The following is a 17,834-nucleotide window of genomic DNA, read 5'->3' as shown; positions in this document are numbered from 1 at the left end:
TTATTATTACAAAAGGAAGTAAGTAATAATTATAGAGTACTACTGATATTTATCTTTCATTTTTAGTTAGGCTTGAGTTCTTGTAATATGTTTTAGCTTTTATTAATCTGATCACCAGTTTTTCCTTAAAAACTAATGTGGTCTTTATAAGATTGGTGTTGTTGTAAACCTTCCGTATAAAATGACTCTGAAATAATTTCGCATGTATTCAGATTAAGGCATACAGATCCTTTGAATAAACAACAGTAATTTTGATGAAAAAAGGTTAATTGATCAAATATTGGTCTATAAACCATTATCAATCATTTCTTGTAAATTTAACTTGAAAGAAGTGATTTTGGATCTTTTACATCATTTGGAACCACAATGAAATGTTCTTCTTGAAGCTACTGATTAAAAATGTACTACATTATATTCCGGCATCACTGATATTTCACATCAATAATTTCGCCATCTTGTGAATCTTGTCTTTAAATTTGCAACGCAATAAAAAAGAAGCGTTTTAAAAGCTATATTTATTACACAGATAATTTTTTATACAAGGTTTAAATCGTTAGAATTATAACTCGGAGCATGTTGAAACCAATATCTTGTATAACCACTAATGGCAAAAAGTAACAAAAGCCTCATTATGCGATCACGCCCACCGATGGCCCAGTAAGAAAAAAAAGCCGTTGATTTTGCCCGACATAAGATTAAATGCCGGTCAATGGTGCTTCGTTATTATTATCATATGTAAAGTGAATAAGAGGGGTGTATACGAGCCAGTTTTCCTTAGAAAGTCCTCCACGAAGGCTTCTCTCCCCTTAAGCAGATAGCCGTTGAGGCTTTGCCGTAATTAAATAACCTAAAGGGAATATGAGGCAGTTTTCTTTGTAAAGGTCTCACCATGACAGAGAGCTCTAGTGTGCTTTGCCGTAATCAAACAATCTCATCCACTGCGAAATCAAAAATCAGATGTGTTCAGTAGGCAGCAGATCCAGCCAAGTAAAAAAATGGAATATAAAGGTTATTAAAAAAATTTGACGTTGGATGCCAGATGCAGCCGCGTAAAGAAATCTGAAGAAAGATAAAACGACAGACCTCCAACATGCCAGAGACAACTGATGTATTCGATATGACACCGGCAATGTATGAAACGTCAGCGTTTTATAGAATGCCTGGCGTTTTTAGGCAAAGTATGAAATATGAGAATTATTATATACTTTACCTAGGCATTGTATATAATACTTAGGCATTCTATAGGATGACAAATCCGCTTTAGGCAAAGTATGAAGAAAAGTTCATGATAAGCTATTATTTAAAAGATATTCATTCCTGAAAAATACAAATGTTATTTTGAAAGAATAATGAAAGACTACCATTAAAAACTTTTATTCTAAATAAGTTAAAAAAATTAGTGGGATGATTTTGGTACACCATAATAAATGTATATATTCTCTAACTGGAAATCAATAAGATCTACCTGACAACGGGAATTAGATTCAGAAAAACCATAGTTTTCAATATGATGCCCTTTTTGATACCTTTCTGTTTTTCTGGCAGGGCCCACAAGGATGAATTGTACAGTTCAATACCATTTTGTGTAACATTTTTGTATTTGGTTTCTTGCAACATTCTGTCACGTCTTTCGTGTCTAACAATCAAATGAATTTCATGAAGTACGTGAAATAACTGACGCCTTCTTTAACAGGATAAATGAGTTTAATTTTGTTTTTCGCAAACAACACATCATAGCGATTCAGCAACCAACAGTCTCGCGTTTCCATCTTAGAAGTGATTTAGGCTCTTTTACATCATTTGTTAACTTCTGGTAAGTAGTTTCGGTTATTCGAAAAGAATCACAGATGTACTTCACACATTGCCGGTTTATCATTTGGCATTCTATAAAATGCCTAGGCAATGTGTGAAATGTTTAATCGTTTCATACATTGGCCAGTTTCCGACATTCTATAAAATGCCTAGGAATTCTATAGAATGCCGGATTATATACTTTGCGGTAACAGATATACAAAAAATGCGTATTAAGTGCGTGCAGAACTGAAATCTAGTACCACTTCGTGACACAGAACTATGTTCCGCATCGGCATGATGACGCAGAATTCACTCAGTCTGCCCAGCGATGCCGCTATATGGACCATCAATGTTGTTGTAGACAGAAACAAGGCTAGTCTAAAAAATAATATCATAGCATTTATCACTGCATTCAAGATATTGAAAACATCACTGCAGTCTAAGAACATGTGTGATGTACAGTTAACCATAGGCAAAGGAATGGGTGTTTTCCAAAAATTCTTGGATACAGTTGACGAAGTCGAACTGCATTTGCGGATATAGATTATTATGCAGTACTCTCTATTCCTGAATTGTGCTGTTTAATGCAGATGTACGAACCATAATGTTCATCACATAACATGCCTGTCGTTTCGTTCAGTGGTATAATATGACCAATGAGACCTTCCCATCTAGCTTATTCCTCCTTGAATCACGTATTCCACATTAAGATCACTAAGGGAGCATAAGTAGCTACATAAATCTTTCAGCATAAGTACCAACATCGTGAAAGGATAATTTGTATCTCGATATTCCACAATTTTCTCACATTCAAAGCACAAGAAGACATCGGTATGGGTGGTACATTCTTTCGCTGAGGCATCATCAAGGCTTCGTTATATGCTTACTTCTTGTATTAAACTTTCTTCATTTAATACAGAGAGCTTGAATTTTGTCATGATAAAATAATAATACCTTTTAAATAAATAAAAATTAAATAAATAAAACTTGCTGTTTTAGAGTAAAGCTATCTGCCTTCCACCAAAAAACTTAATCGAAGCTATTAAGTTAAAACTGAATACACAATAGACCATGAGTTAGATTCCAAGTTGAACCTAAACACTACATGCTGTTATAATCGAGTTCAATCATACATCCCATTTTCTTACTTTCCACTTTCATCGTGAGTTAAAAGGACAGATAATTCAAAATGTAGAGTATAAAGTATTTTAAGGGCGCGTTTAAACTGTACAGAGGAAAATATTTCATCCTAATTTCTCAGAATTTAATAATTTTACTTATCGCATTTAAAATATTAATTTATAAAAAAAATGTTTATTGGTTTTCTAGGTGCGTATGCATCAACATAGTTTTATTACGTAAGAATTAAATTACCCATTTTTAGCGGCGAAAATAATCATAAAGAAATTTGAAGCGAAAATAAGCACAAAGAAATTTGAACATTGCCCTCATCAGATCATCTTTCGTTAGTTTTCAGTTGGATGAATTAAGATTAAGGTCAGCACAGTTTGACAAGTGATTGTTGCATAAAAGTATGTATTATGTTGTTAGCAGCCTCAAATTCGGCCACGTCTTCACCCAGAATCATACCTGATGCTCGCAAGTCACTAGAAGAGCATTCATTTCCCTGCTGCTAGCGCCATTATCCCCACTTAACTCTGCGGGCACCTGAATGCCTTTTTCCAAAATAACGTAAACAGTCTCTCAGCGTTCATGCAGGTGGAGTAACAAAATAAATTCCTTCGCTAACGACGACAAAAGAACAAGTGAGTAACATTTTTTGCGACGACGAGTGTGTAACACTTTTCCTTTCTCACGCCTGCGCGGGCTCCTACCCTTGACCCTAGATGACGGTAACTGACCGTCCACCGACCTCCATCGTGAGTTAAAAGGACTCCATTTCTAAAGCACTTGGAATGAAGGGCACGTGCCTAACCTTAAAAACCCACACCTGCTAATGCCTACGGTTGTCGGGGCTTAAGTAGAAGGGTAAGACCCTTCTCGTAGTTAGGATGGCTCCCTCCGCCGCTGCTTTTGTCTTCAACGGGAGCTCATCTTTCAGGTTTCTGTGGGAGATGTTTGTCAAGTGTTTTCTTTATTGTCTGTTGGTGGCATTACCTTGTTTTAAAGGTTTTACCACTATTTGATTACAGTATGTTTGTGGAAACGTTACGGCTTTATCACATATGCTGCCGGGCAATAATCGATGATCACAAACTAAATTGCTGCAAGTATGGCATCGAAAGTTCCAAGTGATTTTCAAATTAACATTCTTTTTACTTGTAATTGACAAGATTTTAAATCATGCAAAATTATGACATGGTTCTGTTATAGCTCTTCATTGCACTGTTCTTCACTGCACTACGCTTCTAAACAAACAGTTCGTTTCTTTACAAAACGTAAGTTTACGACAATCCTACACAGAGTGAGCCGATCTCACTCTACATATAATAACACTACACTTTATCTCTACATATAATAAAAGAAAGAGTCTGTCTGTGTGTGTCTCTTTCGTTCGCGCTGCGCGCAAGCTAATAGACCCACGGCTACGAAATTTGCTACATAGGTGCATCTAGACAAGAGCCAGTGCACCTCAAAGCGATTTTTTCGAAATTGGAAATAAATTTTTTTTAATTTTATGTTTTGTGACCAAATCGCGTCATTTTGAGACATAATGGGCTATAGGAAAGCGAGATTTTACTCTATACACTCCATTTTCACATCGTCATGAAACGTAGGCACTTAGCTATTTTAAGAACTTAAAGTAAATTTCGTGTTTCAATAAATCGATTAAATAGGAATTTATTTAACAAAAGGTACTTAACACCTTTTCAACGGGATTTTTTCTAAAAAGTTTATTATTAGAAATGTACAGTTTATTTTTCTTTGATTTTTGGACAGGTTAAACTTTCATCCTTTTACAAAAAGAATTTCGGAAAAATGATAATATTTTGTATTAAATTTTTTTTTAAATGATTCCGAGTACACTTCTCAGATCTCACATCTTTAAAAATGTGATTTTGGCAACAATTTTCCTGTTTTATTGTTGTTGATAGATTTTTGATGAAATCGCATCATTTTGAATAGTTTCATTCTTTTAGAAATATGGGAACAATTTTTAGAAACAATTTTTCATCGTATTTCTTATGTCACTGTTTTTAAGAGATTGGCATAATTCATTGTCTTTTTTTATATACATAATACTTTTTTTTAATAAAGTTGTTCTGCAGAGTAAAATTCTGCGCAGAATGTTTTGTTTTTGGAGTTGCTTTCATGTTATTTCTTGCTTATTTTACTGTTTGTAAGATATTGAAAAGTTTTGCATGATTTTTTTTTCTTCAACGGAAAGTTGGTTAGATTTTATTAGGATAATTAATATTTGTATTAAGGGATATAGCTTATTTCATTGTAATTTTTTTCTCTTGAAAATATAAGATAAATACTATAATAATTCATTATAATTTGCTTTTCTAAGATACTATAATAATTTAATTATAATTTGCTTTTCATAATTTTCTGTTTTTTGTATTCTTTTATGTTATTTATTGCTCATTTCACTGTTTTTAATATATTGAAAAGTTTTGAGTGTCCTTTTTTAGGAAACAAAGTTTTTAACCTCCTTTATACCATTTGAGTTCTTAAGATTTTGCAAAGGGAAGTTGGTTAATTTATTTATTAAGATAATTAATATTTGTATTAAGGGATATTGCTTATTTCATCGTAATTTTGTTAAATGTAATAACTTTTTTTTATGAAGTTGTTCTGCAGAGTAAAATTCTAAGCAGTTTTTAAATTTAACGTTTAATGTTCCCTTCAGCCATTTTTCCGGTACATTTAAAAGCCAGACGAAGGCTGGTAGCGAAGCTGCTAGTAAAACATATATTTTCGATTTGCATTTTTTCTCTCGAGGTCTGAGTCATAATATATAACGCACTTTTATTGCAGTCATAATGAGGTTACAAAAAAATGCTCTTCCTGTTATGGCTTCTGTGCGCTCAGTGACTTGTGAGCATACAGCATCGAAGTGATGATAAATGTACATCCAATCTGTAATTGTTCAGGGACTTGCAAACATTTAGTGATTACCTAAGTTTTAAGAATACTATTTTCATTATCTTCTGTTATTATAAATTATCTATCTGATGGACTTATTATTTCCAGACTATTGTTACACATCCATGAATTTCTTACATTTGCTACAAACCTGAAAATTCTGCAATATTTGAATTTTTTATTGATATTATATTAAAATCGCCGAGCTACTGTCATGGTAATAAGGAGAGGTGGTAGCCTTGAGGTCGGTTTCGAATCCAGGAGAAGGCATGGAGGTTTGTGTCTCTGAGGCAAAGGGCACTTATAATACCATCGAGTCCTGTTGGGAGGCTGATGGTAGAGGAAGAGAGGTAGCAGGTCTCGCATACGTCCCTATGGGTTTTTTTCATCAAAACTGAAATGGAGTTTCCCCTTTCTCACGGATGTAATATTTGATCTTTCTGTATGGTGTCCACTGAGCAACAGTCTCAGCAATGAGAAGGTAAAACGATAGATTGGTTCGACCATTTCTCGGAAGAATGCTTAACAAACAAGTGCCTGGCCGTTGGGAAAAATATAAAATAAGTGAATAATTATTAATTTTCATAAAATTATCACTAAATCTTCGGATGAAATGAGACGAATGACAAATTAAATCATTTTAAATCTAAAATTAGGTCTTTTGGATCAAGGTTGGGATGGCAAAAGAAATATTTTGAAAAAAGAAATGCTGAAGGAGCCTTATTGGTATAGAGTAGGGTATCTCAGATGGGAAAACACTGGACTCTGGTCTTGCGCCAGAAATTATAATGAATATACTAGTCGTATTTAAATTATATGTAAAATTTTTATGCACGGTTTTCATGAATCCCGAATTTATTTTATAGCTTCCGCAAGTATAAAAAGGAGGAGAAGTATTATAGTATAAATTATAGTGTGCAGTCTGTAAATATAACATTTACAAATTTTGTGGACTCAAAAATTTTATAGAGTACTTTAATTTACATATTCACTTTATACATTTCACTTTATTATGATAAGCTGAACCAAATTCATCTAATAGTTCGATATACGCCTGTAATTTTTATCATCCATATAGCTTAAAAATCTTAAGTTTTCCTACACATTTCGCAATTTATTAATTATACCATCTATAAATAAATAAAAGTTTAAAATAATGCCACAAACTATCAATGTTCGTTTCCTATTAAATATTTAAAACAAATACAAATTTTTCAAAATAGAAACTTAACAAGGATGAATTGAAAGAATCATGGAATGAATATAATCAACTAAATGATTACCTCAGAGTTCGCAGAATAAGTCAAAGCACTTGCTTTTATGTACGTTTTATTAATAAAAATAAAACAGGTGACAGAAATTTAGATCTAATCTGTAATGCAGATGAATTTTGTATTTTTTAATAATTTTTGTAAACATTTTTTAAATTTTAATGATAAATTGTTAGACTATAACCTAAACTAATCAGATTGCACATTTTTTGGTAATCAGTGTTTGCAAACTAGACATAGAATTATTTTAACTCGTAAACACTATATACAGAAGTATTGGCCTGTTATAAACTTTTTATTTTTTTATTTAGATAAGATATGAATTTTACTTTCCTTCGAATTCTTGCCTTAAGCTAATTAGAAAATATTTTGAAACACCACTCAGCATAGTATTAGTCTTATCTACTAGTGAACTGTGTTCGCTATACAAGAAACTGCGTAATTCATTGCTATAAACTGATAAAAGCCACAACTTTTCATATGAAGTTAATTCCTCTGAACTGTCCAACGATACAATTCTAAAGAATTTACGTTTTCCCCTAGCGTGCCTTCGTGGTATAAGTGATCAGTTATTATCGTATTATCTGTCAGGATTATCAGTATTATTGGATTATAGTATCGGATTATCAGACGAAAGGTCCACAGTTCACGGTTCAAGTTCAAATCCAGGGAACAAGTCCATCAAGGTCCACAGTTCATCAAGACATCAAGGTCCACAGTTCAAATCCAGGCGAGAAATTTTTGTTTTGTTTTTGTGCGTGTGTGTGTATTTTCAGCTTTGAAAAAACTAATAGACATTAAACAATTAAAGCGATTAAAATGAGTCAAAGCATCATTTACAAATCTGGCAAATTATACGGAAACGTTTCCCATAGTATAGTTATTGGTAAGTAAAGCAAATTCTCAAAAAAAAAAAAAAAAAAAAAAAAAAAAAAAAAGGCAAATTACTAAAAATTTTGTCTTTTAAAACTAAAAACATTGCATTTAACTTTCTCTATACTGTTGAAAGTAATTCAGTTAGATAATTATTAATTAAAATTGATCTCTTTTCTAACTGATTTACTTTTAAATCATTTTAATTCTTAAGGATAAAAGATCTTATTTTTGTTAGCAGATACTCCTTATATGTTTTAACCCACTAAATAATCTAAGTAACTCTGCAAATAAATAAAATATGGGATCAGAACAGAATTTTAATTTTTGAATTTTTGCATTAAGTATGAAAGGAGTATGATTTTTGTTTTGGTGTTGTGTCCGTAGGTACTCAAAATTGATCACAAAGAACCCTGTGTAGATAAAATGCAGCCAGCTATATCAGTGTTGTTCCCAAAATAGAGCCGCTCAGGATCAAAGGATATTCTCCAAGAAGAATTAAGGAACTTATAATCGAAGGACAGTAAAAAATATAGCCAAAACTTAATGCTATTTTGTTACAGTGGCAGGGACGTTAAGATCTTGTACCATATCTTTTTGTTTTCATACCCTGAAAATGCTGAATATTAAGTCGAGTTATAATTTTTGTGATGTCTCAATTAGCATTAATTTCACAAATCGGGTAGATTGTTTGATAGTATTTCCTCTAAGTCGATAACTGGCGATGGCATTTGCATCGTCAAGAATAATCTGTTTATTATTACCATCACTGAGATATCTTGGCTCTTTCGCGAGCCTTTTTTTTTTTTTTTTTTTTTTTTTGGCTGTTAAATTTATTTGTTTAATCTGTTATGGTAAATCACGTGATATCTATCTGCCCTGGCATGCCTTCTTGGAGAATGTTCTGTTGAAACTTGACACATATTCGTGTAACACACGAGAAAAATTACCGAAACACCTATGCAGCCCCTTGGCCTGCATTCGAGCCCGTGTTAAATTTCCAGAGTTCGGTGATCTTATCAAGGAGACTATTGATGGATCTTTAAAACTATGGCTTATGATTATATGTGATAATCAAATTAAAAAATTTTATACACTTTTCATTCAAAGAAAAAAATAATTTTTACATTTTCTGTAATTTTAAAATTATGCCAGTCAATCAACCGAAATATCATCAGTTCTATAAATAATTTCAAGTAACGGATCATAAACAGTTAATTTTTAATGAATTCGATGCTTAGCTAAAGCAGCACCAGGCAATAAATGCTCCAAATTTTGCATTATTTGAAGATGCAGTTTATTTTGAAAAATTAATTGAGTTTTGCACTGATTGGACCCAAAACCGACTACGGTGAAATGCTAAACTCAAAAAGTATTCACAGCCAATCAGTGACGAGTAAAATCGCGGAGACTTTTGACCTTGCTAATCCAGAAGTTTCCAGTAGCACAAGCAGACAGACCGAAGTCTTCGAGGAGGATAAATGTTGCTGATTTAAAAGTCTTGTTGCGTATTATTCAGTGCCTCTTCCTTGTTTTTTCCTTTTTCAGTGGAAGAAATGACGTTGACACAAGTTATGATCTTGTTTCGATGCTCTGCGCCGGCAGCTTAGTCACACAAAAGATTATCCCCTTGTCAAATGTCCTACCCTCCATAAAGTACCTGACTGCTGAGCATGATATACAGACCGCTGGGGAAGATGTTCTACGACGAAAAAAGGTCCCACTGCTACTTGTCAAAACAGCTGTTGGAGTCTGTCTTCGAACCGAGAAGTAAATAAAAAGAAAAAGCAATATTTTTCAGATTCTCAGCGCAGTTTTGTAATTCTCTGTCAGAGCCGGCTTATTAAAGATTCATTGCCTCGGGTCTGTGTTTAATTCTTTTCCCCTCTCCAGTCTCCATCGGAACTCTTTGTAATCGGAGAAGTACTTTGGTTAAAAATGATTACGTTAATTAGTTAAAGTTTCGGCTAGACAAGTCTTTACTTGCAAATTCACCTTTGCCTTAGAATATGAGGAAACTGAAGAATAAAGCGCCAACAGACACCAGATAAACGGGGCATAAAATAAGCGTGTATGCCTGCCCAAGTTTGGAAACTGATAGTTTGTTTATAACTTTCTATAGTTTTTTTTATATAGGATTGAAATTTCGAATGTCGATCCTATATTAAAAATTAGTTTTCAACAACATGAAACAAATTATGAATTTTTTATGCTGTTGAAGAAACTGAGATTAATTGAAAAGGAACCATTTGATCAATATCAAGCATATGATGCTGAAAAGATCTGTTTGGTAGGATTCTTGAAACTGAACGTCAGCTTTTAATAAAACTTCCTCATTTACATAGTATTTATTTGCGCAATAAAAGTTTAAAAATATTTGCTATGAACAAATGTTTGACTTCATTATTTCTTGAAAACCAATAAAAATTAATTTATAACTCTTTCTTATCTGAACATCAAAATTATTTGCATTTTGGATACATAAAACATTCAGTTTCATAGCGACTGAAATAACTTATAATTAGAAATATACATTACTTAGATAATATAGATTTTAATAATTAAAATACTACGCAATGCAATGCAATATTTTTACTTCCTTGACCGAAGTAAAGGAATAAGTATTCGCGAAAACCTTCGGTTCTTATTTCAACGAAGATATCCATTCAAACGACGTTTTAACCTGGCATCTGTACATGAGGACAGAACAAAGGACTCTTTTTTCCAAAGCAGAATATAAAACAGATTTAGAGATTTTTTCCCTGACGTATATGTACCCCCCCGTACGTTCGTACATACATATGTATGTATCTCGCATTACTCAAACACGAGAAGCCTTAGAACGTTGAAATTTTGCAAAGGAGACTTCTATACTTAGTTGTGCACCTCTCTTTATGGTTGCAATCAGTCGCAGCAAACGCATATATATATATAATGTTGTATGATCTTAAATCCATTTAGTGCGAAAACAAGTTATTATTACTTGCGCAATTGCTGCAAAGTAAGTTAATAATAATTTATTTCCTAAACAGTATTGATTAATTGATTATATTATCTCCTAAGTTTAATTAAAGTAGAATTATTTTCAAAGTGTGAATCCATACTGGTAAGTTATATTTTGAAAGATGTTTTGAAGTAATTTGAAAGCATAATGTTAATAATGTTTTAACGGGGACTGGAGTTAAATCATCATGAAGAATAAAATTTCAATTGTAAAAGGAAAAATTAAAAACATGTAATCATTGTCATTGATCGGAAATTAGTTGACTTTTCAAGGGGAACAAACCAACTCCCGTTCAGTGAACAATAATTGATAAAAATACGTAAATACGAAAGTGTTTCGTCTTTACTCGAGTTATAAGTTAAAGCCAAACCGGCAATTCTAGTCAGGCCAAATATTTCCGCAAATAGAAGGAATTATGAACCAATGCTGATACTAAAAGAACTTATTCTTATGAATCATTTTAGTCAATACAATTTGGAGTAAAAATCAATTACTGTAGAGAAATCCTAATTAACTCGAGTAACCGTCCCCGACACTTTCATGTTTATGCATTTGAGTACTATATTATTTGTAGAAATTAAACATTGGAAATTGTCATTATGAAATCGAATTCAAAGTAAAGTTGAATCAGTTTTTTATTCCATGTGTTGGTACACTGTACATGTTTGTCTTTAAAAGGGATTGAGTTATGTTGTTCTTATGTTCCGGTTAAGGGTTTTATGCTTTTCATTAATCTCCATGCAATATTTGTAGAATTATCAACAATTTAAAATTTTAAATGATGCTAAACTTAACGAGGCCGCCATTTGTTTACATTTGAAACTCTTAGCAGAATAATAAATTCAGTCAGTTGGTGCACCAACTTCAGTGTCTATTTGACAAGGCGGGCCAGAAAAAGTTTCAGTTTTGTGCACAAAATATCGGTCCCCCTGCATGCTAGTTGGATTACTTGTTTATGCGGGGAATAATTTTAACTGTAAATATATTTGACTATTTTTAACTGTAATTTTATGCCTTTCTGTATTTTAATAAAAATGCTTTTTTTATTAAAAGTTTATGTATTCTTGCCTTGCTGCACTCTTTTACGTATTCTTACATTGCTTCGAAGTGTAAATTTAATTAATTGAAAGAGAAATATATCTCTAATGAAATTCGAGGAAAAAGTTTAAATGAAATGCAGAAAAATATACGCATAATTTAATAAGCCGCACAAGAAAGTTATGTGGTATTCACATCAGATATTTTAAATATGTGTTTAGAAATCTGATAACTTCTTTCTATCATAAGTCGCATAATAAATAACATGACTGTAAGCTCAAATTATATCAGTATAAATTTCTTTCTTTTTAAAAATATAAACAAATTTCAGTTTGAAAAACACATTTTTTGGTAAAACTTAAATTATACATGAGTCTAACTGGATAGTTTGAAAAGTGATGTACTGAAGGAAGTCACTTCAGAAACGGAATTTGAAAAAATAATAATAATAATAATAATAATAATAATAATAATTTACTCCTTATGATTTACTCATTTGATTGTATATTCAGAAAGTAATACTGCATTTATTTATAATTCACTTTTTTTAAGAAAATAGTTATCGCTTACAATACCGCTTTAAATTTCAAAAATAGCTATCGCTTAGACTTTTATGCGGTACTGAATATTAAAAATTACCTATATCTTAATTTATCTTCACAGTAACTAAGAAACCCTATTTCTAATGTCATCCCATTAGTTACATTTCAACTAAAATAATGAAAGTTAAACAAATTATGATGTTCAGTACTATGGAATCCCCAAAGCAGGCAATATTTTGACAAAGAGATCTAGATCTTTCTTCCTAAAATTTAACACTCACCCTTAAGTTGCTTGGGATTCAGGCGAGTTTGCAGGTGGAGAGAAAAAGACTAAGGAAATTTAAGTTTCCACATATCTCCAAAATTTGCTGAGACATGGCGGATGAAGAGGTTTTAAAAAATTTAAATGGTTTTGCTGAATAAAATCTAACAGTAGAATAAAAGAAAAGAGCTTAGAATGTTGGAACAGGAGTTCATCCCTTGAATGGTAAGAGGAAAAGCGAATAAAATTATATGACCCAGTAACTGAGATACTTTGGGATTTTTAAAAGGCGACACGATAAGCTGAGAACCATTATCTAGTTAATGATGCAGGTATGGTGACTGCGTTACTGCTATATGGAGTGTTGGAAAATTGTTCTGCTGTTGAATTGATAGTAGAATCAAACTAAAAGCAAAATCATCACATTGGAAAAACAGAATCAAAGGACATTAGAGTTCTTATTTATCTGAAGCTTTTACTCTTGAATCATAATAGCATTGTAGTAAGCAGTATAATTACTCTGTAATTTCATATTTCAAATTTGCCATGATTTGTAATTGTGCTATATACTTACCATGATTATAACAAGACAAAAAAGAACTGTAAATTAAAATAATGGATGGTTCATAAGTTTTAAAATACACTTTAAATACACTTTAAGCTAATATAGATGAAAATGATATAGTTAGCCCTATAGAGGAAAATCAGCAGCTTAAATTTCGGAATATTTCCAACGACTTATCCTAATCATTATCGCATTTTGTGTGCATAAAGCATTTTAGACTGATATTTCATTCCTTGTTTCGCATCGGTTTAATGAAAGGATTCATTGGTATTGTATATGTTATATGTAGTGCAGATACACGTATACGTAGTACGTATAGTATCTTTTGTTGTTTTCTCGTCGCTTAAGCGTTAGGCTAACGGTTGAAATATTTTTCATGAATACAGAAATATGAAAAATGCACCGTGAATGCCCGATATAAAGTACAGAGTCTTTATTATTACTTTCCTTAACGTTTGTGATGTCTTAATGCATGTAATTTTTTAGTTAAAAATTATGCTATTCATATATGCTAAGATTCATACGAGTATATTATATATCACCTATATAAAGATAAATCTTGGAACGTTATTCCTAAAATCAGAAGCTTGTCTCAACATTGATTCATCGCATGCCTGTTCCGAGTTGGTGACTTAAATAATTCTATTTCTTTTAATCATTTTAGAATCGCGATGGACTTTTTTAACTTCAAAAGTTTTCCATTGAAATATACATATTTACTCCACATGTATGTGGAAGATCTGATAGTAAGGAACAACAGAGCTTTTCTAATCCAGTAATTGATTTTCTATGTGCTTTGCAGTTCTTGTTCAAGATTTTAGGATTTTTTCTTAGGTTTTACTTAGGTTCCTTACGCTTCGTTTTTTTAATCTTTTACAGATACTGCGTGAGTGAAAGGTTTGCGGCAATCTTGCATCGAAACAGTTCGACTGACGCCATATTGCTAATTTCTATGCCTCTGTCGCATATTCTGGTTAATTTCTTCACTTCTAGCTTTATTTATAAATCGAAATGGAGTCAGACTGATGTTTGTAAGACCATCTTTATTTGTCTGGTGACTAAAATTGTATTTATGTTATAAGGTATCTCTCCCACTTCCCTAACGTGCCTTCGTGGTGTAACGGTAGCACGCTGGGCCGGTATTCCAGAGGTCCGTGGTTCGATTCCCGGCGAAGGCGGCTGATAATATTTCATCTCTCTGGCTTCCAAAAAATCCTAATGACTCTACAATGTTTTCTCTTCAAAATGCTATAGTTTGATTCTTTCCATTTTAAGGTTGTCCCTCTTATGAATGTTTTGTAGAATATTGCAGCATTTTTATAAATTTCCTTGCTGTAACTATAATTCTTGAAATCTAGTCATAATACTTCCATCAAAATGTTCATGTTTAGCCTGTATAGTCCAAGCTGACAACTTACAGTCAGTCGACCTCCAGTTGCGAAGAGGATAGTTTATCTATTATTATGCCTTCGTGATTCTAACGTTAATTTTAAGTGTTAATTCTAAATTTTAGGCGTTTCGTTTAATTGTATGTACTGTTTTTATCTATATTTTCTTGTAACTGTCACAGTGCTTTGTTAATAAATACTTTTAGAGTTAGCCGGCGTTTGTATTTATAGAGAACGGCTTCACAAGTAGAATTGAAAATCATAGTTCTTTCATTTTATATCTAGAGCTAGAAAATGTTACTATAGAAAAGACATTTCGAAAGAGAGATAAGATGCAATATAGTCCTCTTCCCTAGAACTTGCGACTCTTCTCGGAATTCGATCTGCCTCTTTAACATTCTCACAGCTCGGTAACCGAGTACAGTTAACCGAGTTTCAGGAAGTTTCAGGAACAAAGGAATTGTTCCTTGGGAAAAAAATTAAATTTTCTTTCAGCATGTATGACGAAAAGCATGTATGACGCTTTACGCAATCGGTTTCTTATTATTTGCATACGTCCGCTCTCTTAATAATAGCATGGATATATATTAGATTTTTTATATTTATGGAGAAATAATGAGAAATAGCCTTGATTCATTTTAGTGTATTAAGTTCAAATTAAACTCCTATTATATAGAGGAATATATCTGTATTATTCGTAAGGAGACTTAGAGATATAGTAAAATTTTAATCTTTACATCATGATATTTAAAAAATTATTATCTTGAGTCAATCGTATAATGTAAATATTTAGTTATTTATTTTAGTTAAATAGAAATTTATTTTTAGCATTAAGAATTATTTTGATGTTAAAGTTTTTTTCTCCTTTTAAGGGAAATGAAGCAAAAATTCTAATACCCACAAATACTGATTTTTGCGTACTACAAATTCCTAGTTAATAAACCTGCAATTTCACCTTTTTATATGCAGTCGGTAAATGTTATCTTTTTATTAACTGAAAGCAAAATTTTTGTAGATTTTAGGTCCTTTAATAAGAACTTTTAATACGTTTAGCAGATTTCTTTCCTCTCCTCTTTGTCCTTTCGCTCTTCCGTTTTATTTTTAATTTGTTTTCCTTATTTATTTTTTGCAGACTCAAAAACTGATTATACAACATTTCGTTGTCACGAGGATCTCAAATGTTATTTTCACCACCAAAGTAAATAGCCGTTAGAAATGTCTTTTATTAGCCGCCGAGAAGGGATAGTTTTTAGTGATTCTGAGTGCCGTACCGAAGGAGCCAGGCTGGAAGCCAGGAGAAAGCATGGTTATTTGAAAATGTGTAATGCCTTTGTGGCATGGAGGCACTTTAAGTATATGGCGAGCCGAAAGTTCTCTCGTGGGGCTTAGTGGTAGGGAAGAGGGCTGGGAGGCAGATCAAGCCTGACATGCTGTCCCTCAAAATTGGGGTGGAAGCAGATGCCCAACTTCCTTGAGGCTTTGGCAAATATTTTTCCAGGAAATATGGATTCGACAACAAACAAATGTTTTTTATTAATGACAAGAAATGAGCGAGTGTTTATAATATTTATTAGTTAGGTGTATTATAAATCACATAATATATATGTCATAAATTATATTTTTAGAGATATTATTAAAGCATTTAAAAGTATTTAATATTTTCAGAAGTACCAGATTTGTTTTTAAACCGCTTTAGCATAAGAAAGACATAACTTTAATTTAAAAGATCTTTTAAGGAATATTGGATGGCAACACCTCTCAGTAACGGGAACTATGCAGGCCGCATGAACGGCAAATTGTAGATTATATATTTTGTTGAATGGCAATATTTGGACTCGTGAAGGATAAATGCCTTAGTGGGGTAACGAACGTAACTGCCGCAAAAATTACGTACTAAAACGTTTGAACACATACAGACTGAAACGTGAGATAAGTGATTTGTTTAACAGATCAGCTATGATAAAATACTTAAGGGCTGCTTTCTAAACGAAAGGATGTCTTCGTGGAAGACTTTAAAAAAAAAAAAAAAAAAAAAAAAAAAAAAAGGGCTTATATTCAAGGCACGTATGGTGACAACCATTCAAATAATAGCTTCATCAGCATTCGAATCCAGATTTAACTTCCATTATTCAATAGTCCTAATTACTCGGTGGTTGCTGGGCGAGGTAAGGAAGCATAAGTTGTCGGAGGATAAGACAAGATACTACAAAAATAGTGATTACGGTGAATGAAAAGGACCCCCAAAATAAAGTATTGAGTATCAGGGAGTAACGATGGAAAAGCTTTCGAAGAATTTTCTGACCCTTCCTGTATTTCATGTCCAGTACTTCATCGTATTCCCGCAATATTCATAATACTTTTCCAGACAAGTTTCAACAAGTTCAGGTAATTGAAGATCTACTGTGTAACAAAATATTTCACTTTAAACTTGACTTTAAATAATTATTTTCAAGCGCATCTATTGTGGGGGGGGGGTCGTCGTCGCCTCTCTTTCATGTAACAAGAATACAAGCCTAAACGAGCCACGTGCGCAGCACTCTTATGAAAGCGAAAGATCCCTTCTATCAAGAAAATGAATTCCATCTGATTTCTCATAAACCACAAAACAGACATTAACTCTCTACTTCAACTCCGTTCCCACGCTGACTAGGAAAAAATAATGTAATAATAATAATAAAAAAAAGGTCTCAAGACCGAAACATAAATTTTTTCCCCTCAAGGTTTTGTAACCCACCCTCGGCTAGTCTCAAACTCTTAAAGATGAAATAAAGAGTAAAAAAAAAAAAAAAAAAGTCCAAGCTGAAAGAGCGGAAAAAAAAATTCAAGCCACCCATTAAAAGTCGACACCGTTTCCATTCATACCTGCAACCAACACAACAGGAAGATTATTGTAATGTACTATTAGAAAAGAAGTAATAAAAGAAGTAATAAAAAAGGAGAAAGCTTTTCTTTTCCACCATTTAAGGAAGGCGGCCTGAGAAGAGGGGAGGTGGGGGATTGGAGTGATGGAGGAATTTAGAAACACGGCCGCGGAACATGGCCGC

General features: G+C 32.5%; 1 protein-coding gene across 2 annotated transcripts in view; it reads right to left on the bottom strand.

Moving 5' to 3' along the window:
• The window catches only part of LOC118197507 (protein spaetzle 3-like), a 116,477-nt gene that overhangs the window by 32,014 nt on the left and 66,629 nt on the right, over positions 1-17,834 (bottom strand). The window lies entirely within an intron of this gene.

The sequence above is a fragment of the Stegodyphus dumicola genome, chromosome 7, assembly GCF_044657685.1.
Source record: "Stegodyphus dumicola isolate Sdum_Otavi_A_Nest chromosome 7, ASM4465768v1".
In the NCBI taxonomy this organism is placed as follows: Eukaryota; Metazoa; Arthropoda; class Arachnida; order Araneae; family Eresidae; genus Stegodyphus; species Stegodyphus dumicola.
The sequence above is the reverse complement of the archived record's forward strand: the minus strand, read 5'-3'. Positions and strand labels throughout refer to the sequence as shown.